Genomic DNA, 14582 nt, shown 5'->3' with positions numbered 1-14582 from the left:
TCTTTACAAACTTACTTTTTGTGACAGCAAAATAATTGGTATTATTATTTTATTATCCTAATTCTATAGACAAGGAAACCAAGGCTTAGTGAAGTTAGACTAGAATAAAAGAGTGAGTAGCAGAACGAGGATTTAAAGTCATACATTCTGACTCTACCACTTAAGGTTTTACCATTACACAGCTGCAGAAGCTGGTTTCCAAGAGGCTGTGATAATGGGATTGAGACTTAAAGGATGGGTAGAATTGGTTAAAGATCGAGTAGGGTATTCCAGACAGAAGGAAGCAGCAAAGTATAAAGTAATCACATTCATAATAAGACCTGCATAACAACTATGAAGTATTTGTACATGCCAGGTACTGATTTAATGACTTGACATGTATTCATACATTGGATTCTCACAACAACCTTATTAGGTGATACTTCCAATCAAGCCCATTTTACAGATGAGGAAACTGAGGCACAGAACCTTTAAGCAACTCCTTCTAGGTTGTAGAGCTCTGTGATGGAGCTGGAACATGACCACATTCAACCTGATGCCAGAGCCGGAGATCATTCTCAACCGCTGCACTGAATAGATGCATCGCCCAGAACATCACTGGTCACTCACTCAGGATGCCCAGGCCACAAGATACAAATGGGTAGCGATGGGAAAAGATGTTGATGAGGTCTTGAAAGCCTTTGAATGATCTAAGGGTTTAGGTTTTTATCTTAAAAGCAGTAGGAGCCACTGAAGGATTTTAAACCCAGAAGTAACATGATCAGATTTGCACATTAGGGAGACTCTTCGATCTCACCATTGTTAGCAAAGATATGCTTCAGACTCTGTGCCCTCACTGTTCCAGCAGCAATGGGAAGAGCAAGAAAATTGCCAGGAGGGGAAGGGATGGTTCCCTAAGAGACCGCAGCCTGAACCAGAGCAAAGAACCGAGGGCCAGAAGAGGAGAAAGAAAGGAGGATGCCCGGAAATGTGGATATCAATAGAATGAAAGTCAAGACTTCAGACCGGAGGGGTGAGAACAGAATCGGGATGAGGACAGTTCAGCAGACAGTGGGGCTCTGATGGGAAAGGTGGGGCCCAGGAAGATAATGAGGCTGGCGGTGGCTGTGTTGAGTTCATGATTCTATGGACAGCCAAGATGCTGACATGTTGTTAGAGCTCTGGCTGCTGCTTCTGTCCAGTCACCAACTGCTGCCTGAGCACCTACTGTATGCACAGCTCCAGTGCCCCAGGACAGCTCCTTTTGCGCACACTTCCCCCTGCCCACCCTGGGTTATGAATCATATTGTAATCAATGTCAATGGCTTCCCTGCCTGGGCTGCTGGAATACAAACAAGAAAGCTTAAATGTCCAGTATGGGATTAACAAAGAAACTCCTCAACTGGATTTCTTCTGGAGACATGAAATCTCCATGACGACAGCAATGATGAGCTCTGATTGTTTTTATCTGAGAAAATGAAAAGGAAATGAATAGGTACTAATGTAGAAATGTATCGCTCTCAGTAAGAGAAAATCTCCCACCCTTAACGAAGAGGAAAAGGCAGACAAAATACCAAGATGACCTTAGGAAATCTGCAGAAACCATGGTTTATGCAGAAAGCATCATATTAAAGGAAGTACACTGCTAACTGGAAATAGAAAAATTATAATGATAATAATATCTAGGAGACTTGTCTCAAACAGCAGATGGTCTTCTGACAACCAGGAGAAAATTATTTACCTACTTTCTCTGTGAAAGTTTTAGGAAAGTAGTATGATAGAAAACAGGTAAAAACATACCAGTAACGCCCAATTTAACTCATCCTGGATTATCATAATCCTTTAAATATTCTTCCAGAATAAATCCCATACTTGGATACAAGCCATGTGGTTGGTGGAATTGAGCCTTCAACTGAGAACTGTAAGATCTTGAATGGGATCCAGGCTCTGACTCTAATGAACCAAAATTTCTGAGTGTGTTGCTTTATGTTTAAGCTCCTAGCTTTCCCTTCCACCTCAGAAACACAGTCTATGAGATGCTCAAAGCAACACAGAGGGGCGGAAAACCCACTTGTTTTCAAAGCATTATTATTCTTACCCATATTCCATCCTACTGTTACTCATGATTTCAGTGTCAAGGGATTTGGTTTTCTTCGAGTCTTGAGAACAAGGTTTTTGTAGTGGATCCCTTGTCTCACATACAAGACAGGTAAGGGCCAAAGAGGTTAAGCCTTGCTCAGAGTCACATGGCAGGTGGCCACAGATGGCATTCACAGGAACAGGAACGGCCAACTGCCCAAAATGGCTCTGGAGAGTAGAAGCGTGGGGGCTGACTTGAATTTCTCTGGGATTTTATTACAGTCATCAAGTGTATACCTGCTTTCCCCTGCCACCATTGACGACATCGTTCTTTCTGATGTTCTGCTGGCCTTAGAGATGTGACAGACAGTCACTTTGAATATATTGCAGGAGCACAGCAGGGGCCAGAGGATGCAGATGGGACAGGAGGGTACTGAGTCTATCAGTGAATCAGGCCCCCCTTTATAAAGGAGTCTGTTGTACCCCACCAGGGACTGCACAGCACTGCAGGGTTTGACCACTGTATTAGTCTGTTTTTATGCTGCTGAGAAAGACATACCTGAGACTGGGTAATTTATAAAGAAAAAGAGGTTTAATGCATTCACAGTTCCACATGGCTGGGGAGGTCTCACAATCATGGCAGAAGGTGAAAGGCACATCTTACGTGGTGGCAGGCAAGAGAAGAATGAGAACCAAGCAAAAGGGGTTTCCCCTTATAAAACCACCAGATCTCGTGAGACTTATTCACTACCATGAGAAGAGTATGGGGGAAACTGCCCCCATGATTCAATTATCTCCCACCGGATCCCACCCACAACACATGGGAATTATGCAAGTTACAATTCAAGATGAGATTTGGGTGGGGACACAGCCAGACCATATCGACCACTCGGGAGAAACCCAGAACTTTGGGACAGGATCCCCTTATCAATCTACTTGTATAAGTCACTGGAGTTTTTCTCTAAACCCAACACGGACATTAGAGCTTCAAAGTCTTGGCTTTCAGTTCAAACCATTTAGTTTCTGAAAGCTTTCTCAGTGGGTCAGTTAGAGGAAAGAAAGTATGATAGATAAGAAGATGCACAGGCTTGGGAGTGACACAATCTCGTGTCTAATCCCAGCTCCACTTTTCACGCAGCCTCTCACATCTTAGCAAATTATTCAACTTCCCCAAGTCTCAGTTTCCTTACCTGGAAAATGGCACCAGTGCTATGGTGCCATATCAGGTGCTATGTAGAGTCACTTTAAATGTCTGCTGTGAGACTTAAATGACAATTATATAAAGCTTCTCATCCAGAACCCAGAATACGCCAGTTGCCCCCAAAATTTTTACTTCCATCCCTTCATATGTTCTCCCCAATTCCTGGTTCATTCTAATGTTCAGCCTTTGCTGCAAAAACACACAACAAGCTCAATAAAGAGAAACACATACTGTGTCTTAGTCTATCTTTTGCTGGCCGTTATATTACATACTTTCAACAGGCTACATCTATGTAACTAAAGGCATCAACTTTTACCAAAACAAATTTGAGAAGTCTGAAGTGAGGAATCTGTGGTGTTACTTAAAGCCTCTCCATTACATGAACTCATAAAATAAAGTCTCTTTAAGAAAAGCTACTTTTTCCCAGGGACTTAGAGCAAAAGGATATATTTTAAAAAGGACCAAATATCAGTAAGTTTGTTAAAACTGCTAATACCTTTTGCAGAAAAAAATAATTAGAAAAACATGCTGCTAATATTAGACCAGGAATGAAAAGGCTAGAACACTGGAACAGTAATTGTCTGGTATAGTGACACAAAACAGATTTTTCCTCTTTCTGTTTTTAGAAAATTACCTTAGCCCCCATTCTCTCACAGTCTGCTGTAACACACATCTGGAAAGCATCCTTCAGGAAACCAGGGCCTGTATTAAATATATTTTGCAGGGGGTGTTATTTTGTGTCACTATTTCTCTCTGTGCTGTGCATCTGGCTTCCTGGAGCAAAGGCCTAGTATTTGCCTAGGAGTAGGCTGCAGAGCTTGGGAGCTGGGGAGCTGAGCCGAGATTCTCTCCCTGCCTAGGACTGAGTGTAGAGACACAAAGGCCCTGGGGAGGTCCACATACCCCAGGTGCAGATACGCAAAGCTCTGCACATCTTCATCAGTCCCTTAACACAGGTTCCCACCGGTAGTGGGATTATTAAAGCCTTGCCAACTGATGAGCATATGGCAATTTAGCAAGACTGTGGCCACATGTTGGTGAGAAACAGTACCATAAGGTCCAAGCAGCCTTCAAGCCTTTCCTAATGCGTTTGTTTCCTGGGACAGGAAGGCACCTGTGGCCAAGTACAGATCAATTCCTGCTCCCCTCAAATCCCTGCTCAGCCTCATCCTGATACGTGGGGCTTCTCCGATCACTGTTGCTCCTCTGGCTCCTTGGCCAGCCTCCTCGGCAGCTCTTGGCTGCAAGGGTTCTCCTTGCAGTTTGCCCAGCACATGGGCCATGGAGGCTGCTGTCACTGTACTCTGAGCCTAACACACAGGGGGTCTGACAAAGTTTCATGGACTGAGAAGGGAGTTCCGGCGATACAGATGGAGTCCCCCGTCGTACGGTCGCTGCGTCCTGCCTTGGGTATCTCTGCAGGTTGAGGTTTCAGCAAAAGCAGGCTGCAGGACACAGAGGTGATGCTTTCTTAGCCTTTCTGATTGCATCAAACTTCAGTAGCCCCCAGAGGGAAGTCTAGGTTGGCATCTGATCAATTTTGGCATCCCTCCCGAAGCCACCTTGCATGAACATTGACAGCCATCAGTCAACATCGACAGAGCAGCTGACAGGGCTTGACAGGTACTCTCTACCTGGCAAATTTGAAAAGCAAGTCATGGTAGTTGGCAAGAAAATTCATTCCAACCTGGAAGGGGCTTTCAGCAGCCTCAGATCAGATGTCCCTGAGCTGCCCTTTAGCCAGGAATCCACTGCCCTCCACCTATTTCTCCCAATGTGCAAACCGATGGTCGTGGTACAAGCAAATTCTAAGTAGTAATGGGAGCACAGCAAGATCTCAAACAACCCTGTGCTGCATCATGAAGTCAAATAAAATTGTTTTATATTATCCATACTATGCTACATCCATTCATGCAGAAAGCCTAGCTTCAGCTTTGGTAGTACTTGTTTTTAAGGGAACAAATTGAAGAAGAAAAGAAATGTAAAGTTTTCTGGATGATGAAAGGATCGTAAAGCTCTCCGATATTCAATGGGATAACTGCAGGTGACAAATATGATAAAACTCTTTAAGAGTAAACCTTACCCAATAAGTCTTTTATATTTCTGCAGGCAAACTTTAGAAGTCAGTTTTGTGGCTTTTGGCCACAAGAAAAAAATGGAAATCTAGATGTTCAATCAATCTTTCGCCAGCAGAACCACACCCTAAAACTCTAGACCAACAGTGTGGACTTGCTTCAGGCAGAATTCAGCAGCACCTCCACCTTCAGAAGTAAATCCCTGAAGTTGCCTGATACTTATTCTGGAACTCTAAGAGGCTCCATGTCAACTGCTCAGGAACCCTGGGCAGCAAAGGTCACCCACCATGGCTTCATTTAATTATTTACGCACACCCTATCTTCAGAAGGAATTTTGAAGTGCATTCAGACGTAGCTGTGATTTGGCAGAATAAATATAAAAATTAGTGAGAGAAATGGGGGCCACAGAAAGGTAAGATAGAGGCAGTAGTTCAGCTAGTACAAAATGTACACATGTCCCTGGCTAGATGAAAACTATGTATTTGGCTTGGAGATTTCCAGCAACCACTGGGAAGGGGGTTAAGATATTCATAACTAGTTCCACAATTAGTTCAGGATATCCCCCAAATTAAAAACAAGATAGATGCTCAGAAGAAAAACTACTGTGGCAGGCAGAATGCCTACCTTTGGGTAGGCTCTCAAAGGCATCTGGACCTGAATTCCTGAAACCTGAGACCATTACTGTTCATGGCAAAATGGCCTTTGCAGATGTAATTAGGGTCATGGATCTTGAGGTAGCGAGAGTGTCCTGGATTTTCCCGGTAGGACCAGTAGAATCACAAGAGTCTTTAAAAAAGTGGAACAGGGAGGCAGGTGAGGGTGTCATCGTGATGTCATGTGAGACTCCACTGGCCCTTGCTGGTTCTGAAAATGGAGGAAGGGGCCACAAGCCTGCGTGGGGGAAAGAAAGAAATGGATCCTCCCCTGCAGCCTCCAGAAAGAACTCAGCCCTGATGACACCTTGATTTCAGCCCAGTGAGAGCCGTGTCAGACTTCTGACCCTATAGATCAGAAAGAGAATAAATGTGTGTTGTTTGAAGTTTGTGGTAATTTGTTACAGAACCAATAGAAAACTAAAAGACTACTAAAAAGCAGTATACGGTAGGGGTTTTTCATACAGAACTTCAAGATGCACTAGGACTTAAATTTCAGCTCAAGGGCTTACTAGCCATGACATTCTGGGCAAGTATCTTAACTTCTCTGGAGCCTAGTGATATAGTTTGGATGTGTGTCCCCACCCAAATCTCACGCTGAAACGTGATCCCCAGTGTTGGAGGTGGGGCCTGGTGGGAGGTGATTGGATCCCGGGGGTGGACTTCTTATGAATGGTTTAGTACCATCCTCTTGGATAGTGAGTAGGTTCTTGTGAGACCTGATCCTGTACAAGTGTGTGGCACCTCCCTCTACTTTCTCTTGCTTCTGCTCTGACCATGTGTCATGTCTGCATGAGGAATACATTTGGACTCTCAAAGGAATTCTCTCATTCCTGTCTTCCATCTTTCACTACTTGATATAGGTTGGACGTCCCCTCCAAATCTCACGTTGAGATGGAACTCCCAGTGTTGGAGATGGGGCCTGGTGGGAGGTGTCTGGGTCACAGAGGCAGATCCCTCATGGCTTGGTACTGTCCTTGTAATAGTGTTCTCGGGAGATCAGTTATTTAAAAGTGTGTGGCACCTCTTCATCCACTGTGTCTCTTGCTCTAGTTCTTGCCATGTGAGACGCTGGCACTCCCTTTGCCTACTGCCATGGATATAAGGTTCCTGAGGCCTCTGTAGAAGCTGAGCAAATGCCAGCACCACGCTTCCTGTACAGCCTGTAGAACCATGAGCCAATTAAACCCCTTTTCTTTATAAATTACTCAGCCTCCAGGTCTCTTTATAGCAATGCAAGAATGGCCTAACACACCTATTACACTCAGGTTGAGTGATAATAAGTCCCTCAAAATGTTCCTGGTAGGGTTAAATGTACCTGGCACCTTAGCACCTGTTGACATCTATTCCTGATTCCTAGATGAAGAGTACCTCATCACAGCTGGTGTCTTCTCTTCTTCTCTGGATCAGCTCAGGGGGTCCACACTGACCCTGAGACCTTACGAAATCCTAGGGAGAGATGACCATGCTGGATGAATGCCCTTAGAATTCATCAAATAACTTGGCATATGAAATGCTTTGTCCTAAGGATATTGATCCACTTTTTTTAGGAAAGTCATGATGAATATCAGCTTTATTCCCACCATTAAGACCAAAGAGAGATTTCTCCTGTGAGTCTTCAAAACATCCTCAAGTAGCCCAATGCGTTTTATAGACCAATGAAATCATACTCCCTAAACAGGTCTAAGCCATTCTACAGGCCACTACCTGTGGACCCTCTACTGGTCTGGCAATTGAAGCATCAAACCTGTGTTCATTTAAGGAGGTGCTGTCTGTACCCTCAGGAGGAAGTGTTGAGGTAGAGGCATCGTAGCATCTTGATGTTTATAGTCAGAGGAACTGAACTCTAACGAGCTTAGGAAAAAACACAGGTAAATTATGGAAATTATCCCTAATGCTACCTGGGCTTCTTCAGTTAAACTTTGCTTCTTTGGAAGTTCCCAGAATATGCAAAATTAAAATGGCATGGGTTCTCTTGATTTGAATAATTTGTGAATCCCCCCCCCCCCACTTTCTCCAGTCCCCAAAAGACAAGAGCTAAATATCTCTGTGTGCGTAAGTCCCAAGTTCTACTCCGCAGAGTATTAATTTACCATCCACTCCTTAAAGGAGCCTAGTTTCTGAGAGCCCTGGGAGGGGCGGGGGAAGGGGGAGGCGAATGGCTTTCTGAAAGGCTAACCACCTACACTTGCACAAGTTCGCTTTAAACAGAAACACATTAAAATGAGATTCCCTATTAATCTTTAATAGGCTTGCAGACGTCCCAAGGAAAATTATATTCAATAGTAAATATACACTAGGTCATTTTTCTTTCAGGCAAGTTGTTTTAAGGTCAACAGAGATTTTGAGCTTAGCAAACAACGAGTTCCTAATATCTTCCTTCCTAGATAGGGCATTGAGAGTATCACTGTTACTCAGGAGACAGGGAATGGTGGCATTAGACGTCAAATGAATAAATCACTCCATTGCCACCAGATGATAATTCCCCCCTTTTGGGAAATCCCATAACTCCTATTAGTAACCCATTCTCACGCTTAGCATCCTCTTGTCAACAGCACCTCGACCCCAACCCCATTTTCTACATTTTCCCTAAAGCTCTTAGTGCTGCATTTAACATTTCTCCCTTTTTTATTTCTTTAGGGCAAAGAAGCTGATTTCCAGAGTCCACATAAGCCATTTTCTAATACATTGGCCCCTTCACACCTCCTCCCAGCCGAGTGGTCCCAAGGCTTATTTGGACCCATTCACAGTGATCCCAAAGGTCTCCCAGAGCCCCCCAACCAAGTCCTCTCACTGGCTCTGCGCCCAGAGCAGGGTGCCAGCTTCAGCCTTGCTGCCCACACCTCATGTCCATCACCTTCTATTCTGTATCTTCACATTGCTGATGGTCTTGCTTACACCAGGCAGAGAAGGAGAGCACCTAGAATTATGCCCGGCACAGAGCGGATATCCTTTAAATAACGTTGAATGAATGAGTTAATGAATGAACAAATCTGACTACCACAGACTAAGGCTCCAATCACCTACAGATCAACACTCATCACGGACACTTGGTGCTGAAGGTTCAGCACCATTAACAGGTACAGATGAGGACAAACAGCAGCCCAACTCTAAACGCTCCAACTACATTGACATAGAACCTGTCACTGTGCCCGGTGCTTTAAAACCTGTGTCATTTTTGTGCAGTGACCGTACTCGCCAGGTTTGCCTTATTTTACAGTTGAGGACAGGAGGTCCCAGAGAGGTCCACAACCAGCTCAAAGTTATGGAGCAGGCAAGAGGCAGAGCCAGGTTTTGGAAAGAAGCCGCAGCTTCTTGAGCTCATACGCACCCTCACAGCACTGAACAAGAATTAATGTTCCCTCTTTTCATTTTAATTCTCGGACTTTGGCTGCCATTTTAATGTGAATTGTGTGCTGCAGAAGCCCAAATCTGATTTAGTGGATATGTGATCTTTACTAGGTTCAATAAAAGAATGACAGAATTAGGGGGCATTCTTTTTGGTTAATAGCGCTTGTAGTTTAAAAACATAAAAAATAATATCTGTTGTTACTGTTCAGTAGGGCTCAAATGCAGTCCTGTGACACAGCTGTGTGGGGAAATCATCCGGGCCTAGGCCTTGCCTCTCTGGGTACCCCTTCCCCGGGCTGTGTTTCCCAGACGGCACCCAGAAGTCAAGAAGTGAGGACACAACAGTCTTCCCCACACACTGGGAAGTAGGGTCCCTGGGCCCATGGGGAGAAACCCACATCCCCAAGCAGCCCTCCTTCACCACAGGGACCACTCCTGAGGCTGGAGACAGAGTGACCCAGGAGGGGCTGGCCTGGACCACCATCGCGGGCATCTGCCCTGGAATAGCAGACATACATGCAGAACCTTCCCAGAGCTGGTGGGCACGAGCACCAAATGTCAGATCAAATCCCAACTGCCCTGCAGGAGTGTCTCTGTATCTCAGTCTCCCCCCATATGAAACACAGACACTACCAGTATCTCCTTCATGGGCAGAGGTGAGGATTAGAGCCCGTATTCCAGTGTCTGGCACAGAGTTCAGTGCTCAGTGAAGTGCTACCTGTGAATATTGCTGTTACCACACTCAAGGTGATTCCTGTGCCTGCTGCCTCTCTCCAACCACAGCCCTGAGAGGCAGGGATGCAGCAGGTGTCGCCTCCTTCCCAAGAGGGGACAAGAGCAGAGGAATCAGGCGGACTTTGGAATCCTCAGCCTGGGAAGCTGACCTGGCAGGGGGACGAGACTTCAGCTAAGTTCTGGATGCACCTGAGCTCAGTATCCTCTGCTGCCCACGATGACAAGGAATTTCACTGAGCACTGAACTCTGTGCCAGGCACCGGGCTACGGGCTTTAATCCTCACCACTGCCTGTGGAAGAGGTGCTGGTAGTGTCTGTTTTGTATGCAGGCAGACTGAGGTGCAGAGAGAAGAAACATGCCTGCAGGGCAGCTGGGGTTTGGTCTGACGTCAGGGTTCCTGCCCACCAGTAGGAGAGGACACTCTCATTCATGGGTTGGTAATAAAATCCCATGCACAGGGAGTATTTGGTGGCATCTCTTGTACACCAGAACACACCCCTTCTGGCTTTCTCTAAGCCTGGGAATACTGGGGAGCCACCTAGAGACAGTCCTCAGCCCAAGGCTTCCAGGATGGACTCTTATATAAAATACCTCAGCATGCAGGAACCCAGGACAGAGACTGTTCATCTTCAACTTTGTAACCTGGCACCTAGTGCATGCCTGGCCCAGGGTTCGAAAGGCAACCAACCGTTCAATGACTGTGATCACTAAGCACCCACAATGTAAGATGCTGTGTAAAAGGTGGCGGCCGTGGTGGGACAGGAACAAAGATGAAGGAGGTGCAGTCCCTTTAGGATATGGAATCCAACCTCCTACCACCTGCATCCACCACCTGCCCTTGCCTATGACCCATCTGTGAACTGAGGGGTGAGATGTACCATGTACTTGTACAGGCAAGGGTTCATAGCAAGCTTGGTTCATCGAATCACAGCGCTTTTGCATCTTGAACACACGTGTGTGTTTGCTTGAGTCATCTGCATCCTGGCTCCACTGCAGGTACTGAGGATAGACCCTGTCCCTCCCACGTTCCCTCCTGACAACCAAGGGTGCTTCTACATGCAAAAATGACAAGAAGAGTGGAGCAAACATGGCAGCTTCCTTATTCGAATAGCCCAGACCAAAGACTGCTCCAAAGGCCATTTTAGAAGGATTTCATTACCTTCAAACCCTCTGTTTTGCTTTGCATTTTCAGGTAGAACCCAGCCAAATAGATTCCAATCCGAGGCCAAGGTCAGCCTAGAGACAACAGACTGTCTACTTCTTCATGTGCAGTGAGGGCAAGGCCCCAACTGCAGTGGGGCCAGCCCAGGCAGTGACTAATAGAGACACCATCAGCTTGTCTTAGTATCCTTTGTGTCTGAGGAACTACCAGCAGGCAATAGAGCCCTTCCAGTGGTCCCCACAGCCTTCCAAATAGAGCCCAACCTTGATGCAGCATGGAAACTTTCCATGTGTTGTCCCCACCCACAGCTCTGACTTCCTGGGCTACGATGTGCCCTCTGTGCCCCATACCCGACCTGGGCTGCCAGCCCACACCCAGCCACAGCAGGGGCTCCCTCTCCTGTGTCCTCTCCTAAGCCTACTCCCATCTGGTGCCTACTCCTCATTTTCAGCTTTGCAGACCCATTTGAGAGCAGGATGAAGCCATCAGCCTAGATCACCTAGCCAACATTCTCTAAGGCAGCATGGAATGGTGAACCCAGGCCAGCAGCAGCAGCAGCTCTGGGAATGCTTTAGAAATGCAAATTCTCAGGCCTTACCCTAGACCTCATGAAAAGAAAACAAATCCTAACATAGGCAAAAGCTGGAGATCCACAGCCCCAGAGCAAAGGCGCCTCTGAGAAGTCCCTGAGCCCATCCTTCCCCATGAGGCTGGGCTGGCACAGCACCCGTGACTGTCCCTGCATGTGCACTCTGTGGGCACAGGCACCTCCCTCATCTCTGGCCTTCGGGGCCCTACAAAGCACCTGGAAATCTGGTCCAACTGAACCAGTGAACAAACCAATCTCCGGCAATGACAAAACACCAGCCGGTCCAATAGGCAAAAAGCAAATGTTCTCAAGCCGTAATACCGCATTTGTAACTAAACATGTTTCACTTGAATTTTTTAGTGTGAAAGAGCTGTATCTGCATTCGCTTTTGCCTTATTTCTATGGAAAGGTTTCCTGGGACAGTGTCAAGCTCCTTTGCTGGAGTGAACATTCTTGGAGAGGCGGCATTCTCTCTCCAAGCTGTTAGATGAAGCCAGCTAACTCTCCAATAGGAATTCCAACTGCTGGCTGCTCCCCGGCACCTGAAACTTCCAGGTTCCCGGCTTTTCCAAGTCTAAGGGTTAGCCCAGGGATACTGTCATTGTCATCATTTAGTTGTCCCTGTGGCAAATGATTATGTATCAGAAAGAGCAGAGGGGGGCTGCCCCTGAGATGGCCCACATCAAGGCACCAGCCAGCATTCTAAGCACCAGAGGCTGACCTGTGGCATTCTCCCCAAACCCCTACTTGGTAAGAGAAAAGTTCCACTGAGCCCTTCTGGACACAAAGGTTTTTACACAGCAGCTCAGAGTTCTGCCTGATCAAGCTGAATATGACGGTGAAATCTTTCGGCATGCTAGACAAGAGAGGAACCATCTACAAAGGAGCTGTCAGGAGGGCATCTCTCAGAGCAAGAAACCAAGCTGGGCTCAGTGCTCCAGCCTGCCAAGCAGCCCCGAAGCGACTGCACAGCTGATGCTAGATGCTGCAAGGTTCTCTAATTACTCAACCCGTTTCCACCTGGAGGGGCTCTAGCGCTTGGCTGGGGCAGACATCTCACAGCCTCGGCGTCCTGACCCGCTGTGGCTAACGGAGCTGGGCACAAAGCAGGCACACACCCCAGACTGTGCTGGTTCAGGGAGACCACAGGAGCCCTGGTGCACACACAAGTCTTCCAGCCCAAGAGTACTCTGGTCCATCTAGCACAGCAGTTCTCAAAGAGAGGTCCAGGGATCCCGGAAGTCTCAGGGAACCTTGTAAGGGGTCAGTGAGACCAAAACTGTTTTCCTAGCATACTCAGACCTTAGTGACCTTTTTCTCTCTCTTTCGATCTCTCCCAGCCGCCTTCCAGCCAGATGCTAAATTTGTAAAAATGTAAAAACAATGCCACACTTTTTCCTAATTTTTTTTTTTGGAGAATATAATGATTGTTAATAAAAGCATGTTCTGTTATTTATGGTAACATGTAATGAGCTGCTTGATGTTATTTTTAAATGAAGTAATAAATATGTAAACTGCTTTTCACCTTCAATCCACTGTGGTAAGTACCTATAGATTTAGCCCACATAAACAAAAGCCTGTTGAGATCCTCAGTAATTTTCTAAGGGTGTAAAGGATTCCAGAAACCAAAAAGTTTGAAAACCGCTGTTTTAATGATAAATGAACTATGTTTGCCAAGGAGCACTTAAGCCCTATTTTGACAAGACCCAAAGGTCCCTTATTTTAAAATTTTTGTTTTAAAATAAATAAGAAGTACAAGTCAAGTCACCCCCAGTATCCAATTCCACTCTCCCTGGGTGTCTCTGGGAGTTCTGTGGGTGGTTGACAAGACAGGCGCATTGTGCACAGAAATGGGCAGTGCGGCATTCGGCAACATGAGCTCCGCAGCCCCACAGACCCTCTGGGTTCCTTGACTGTGGAGCGGGGCAGCAGAGAGGGGCTGCACCTGCAGCATAATTAATTGCCTTTGGTTCCAGCAGCACCACTTGGGTGATGTGGAAGTTGTTCAAGATCTCACCTCCTCATCCAGCGACAGGGAGGATAACAGCTCCCACTTCCAAGGTTGCTGCAAAGAGCTCAGCCCAGGGCCTGGCACAAAGTAAATGTCAAGTATGTGTTGCTCATCTCGTCATCACCCGCACCACCGTCACCGCCATCCACTCGTTCCTATAACCATGTCCCCAGCTCTGCACATTCTGAGCTCCTGAGTCCTGTATGACAAGCCACTCTGCCCCCAGTTGTGGCTTTGCTTCCTAAGGGGAAGATGGGGTGATTCACAACATGGAAACAGCCAGAGGGAGGGGGCTTCAGATTCAGTCTCACTGAGTCAGTGGCTGCCCTTTGCTGGATCCCTCACATCACTGACTCAGACACAAGCACCTCTGAGAGCCCCTGATTCACAGTTACTCCAGGTCACAGAAGAAGCACGTGGCCAAGAGGCTGCCAGAGGGCTCCCACTGCCTATTCAGTCCAGACAATAGTGAATCTCCCCACTCTGTGCCCAGTAGTCTCAGGGCCAGCTCTGCTCACATCTTACTGTGTATCTTTGTGTGCCAATAATTGTATATTCTGGGCAGAAATGTTCTTGAGATGACACATGCTCCAAACACCTCTAGACTCCGTCTGCCTCCGCCTCCACCCCCCCGTTTTCCCTAATGGTACAAAGGCTGAAAGAGGGTGATTATCAAGCTTAGCCATGTGGCATTTCCACATGACGTTTAGTGCTTTGGGTGCAGAGACGTGTAGAGTAATGGGAAT

At 46.5% G+C, this 14582-nt stretch overlaps 1 protein-coding gene and 1 long non-coding RNA gene across 7 annotated transcripts in view; one reads left to right on the top strand and one right to left on the bottom strand.

Annotated features, from left to right (window-relative positions):
• The window catches only part of LOC139356179 (uncharacterized), a 33628-nt gene extending 24607 nt beyond the window's left edge, over positions 1 to 9021 (top strand). Inside the window, exon 3 of the long non-coding RNA XR_011607619.1 lies at positions 8628 to 9021. This is a non-coding gene — a long non-coding RNA (uncharacterized lncRNA). The remainder of the gene's footprint in view (positions 1 to 8627) is intronic.
• Positions 1 to 14582, bottom strand: part of LOC105467293 (GDNF family receptor alpha 1) — a 215256-nt gene that overhangs the window by 35038 nt on the left and 165636 nt on the right. The gene's annotated exons all lie outside the window — the stretch shown is intronic.

Source organism: Macaca nemestrina, chromosome 9 (assembly GCF_043159975.1).
Source record: "Macaca nemestrina isolate mMacNem1 chromosome 9, mMacNem.hap1, whole genome shotgun sequence".
Taxonomy (NCBI): Eukaryota; Metazoa; Chordata; class Mammalia; order Primates; family Cercopithecidae; genus Macaca; species Macaca nemestrina.
Note: the sequence above shows the minus strand (reverse complement) of the source record. Positions and strands in the feature narration are given on the sequence as shown.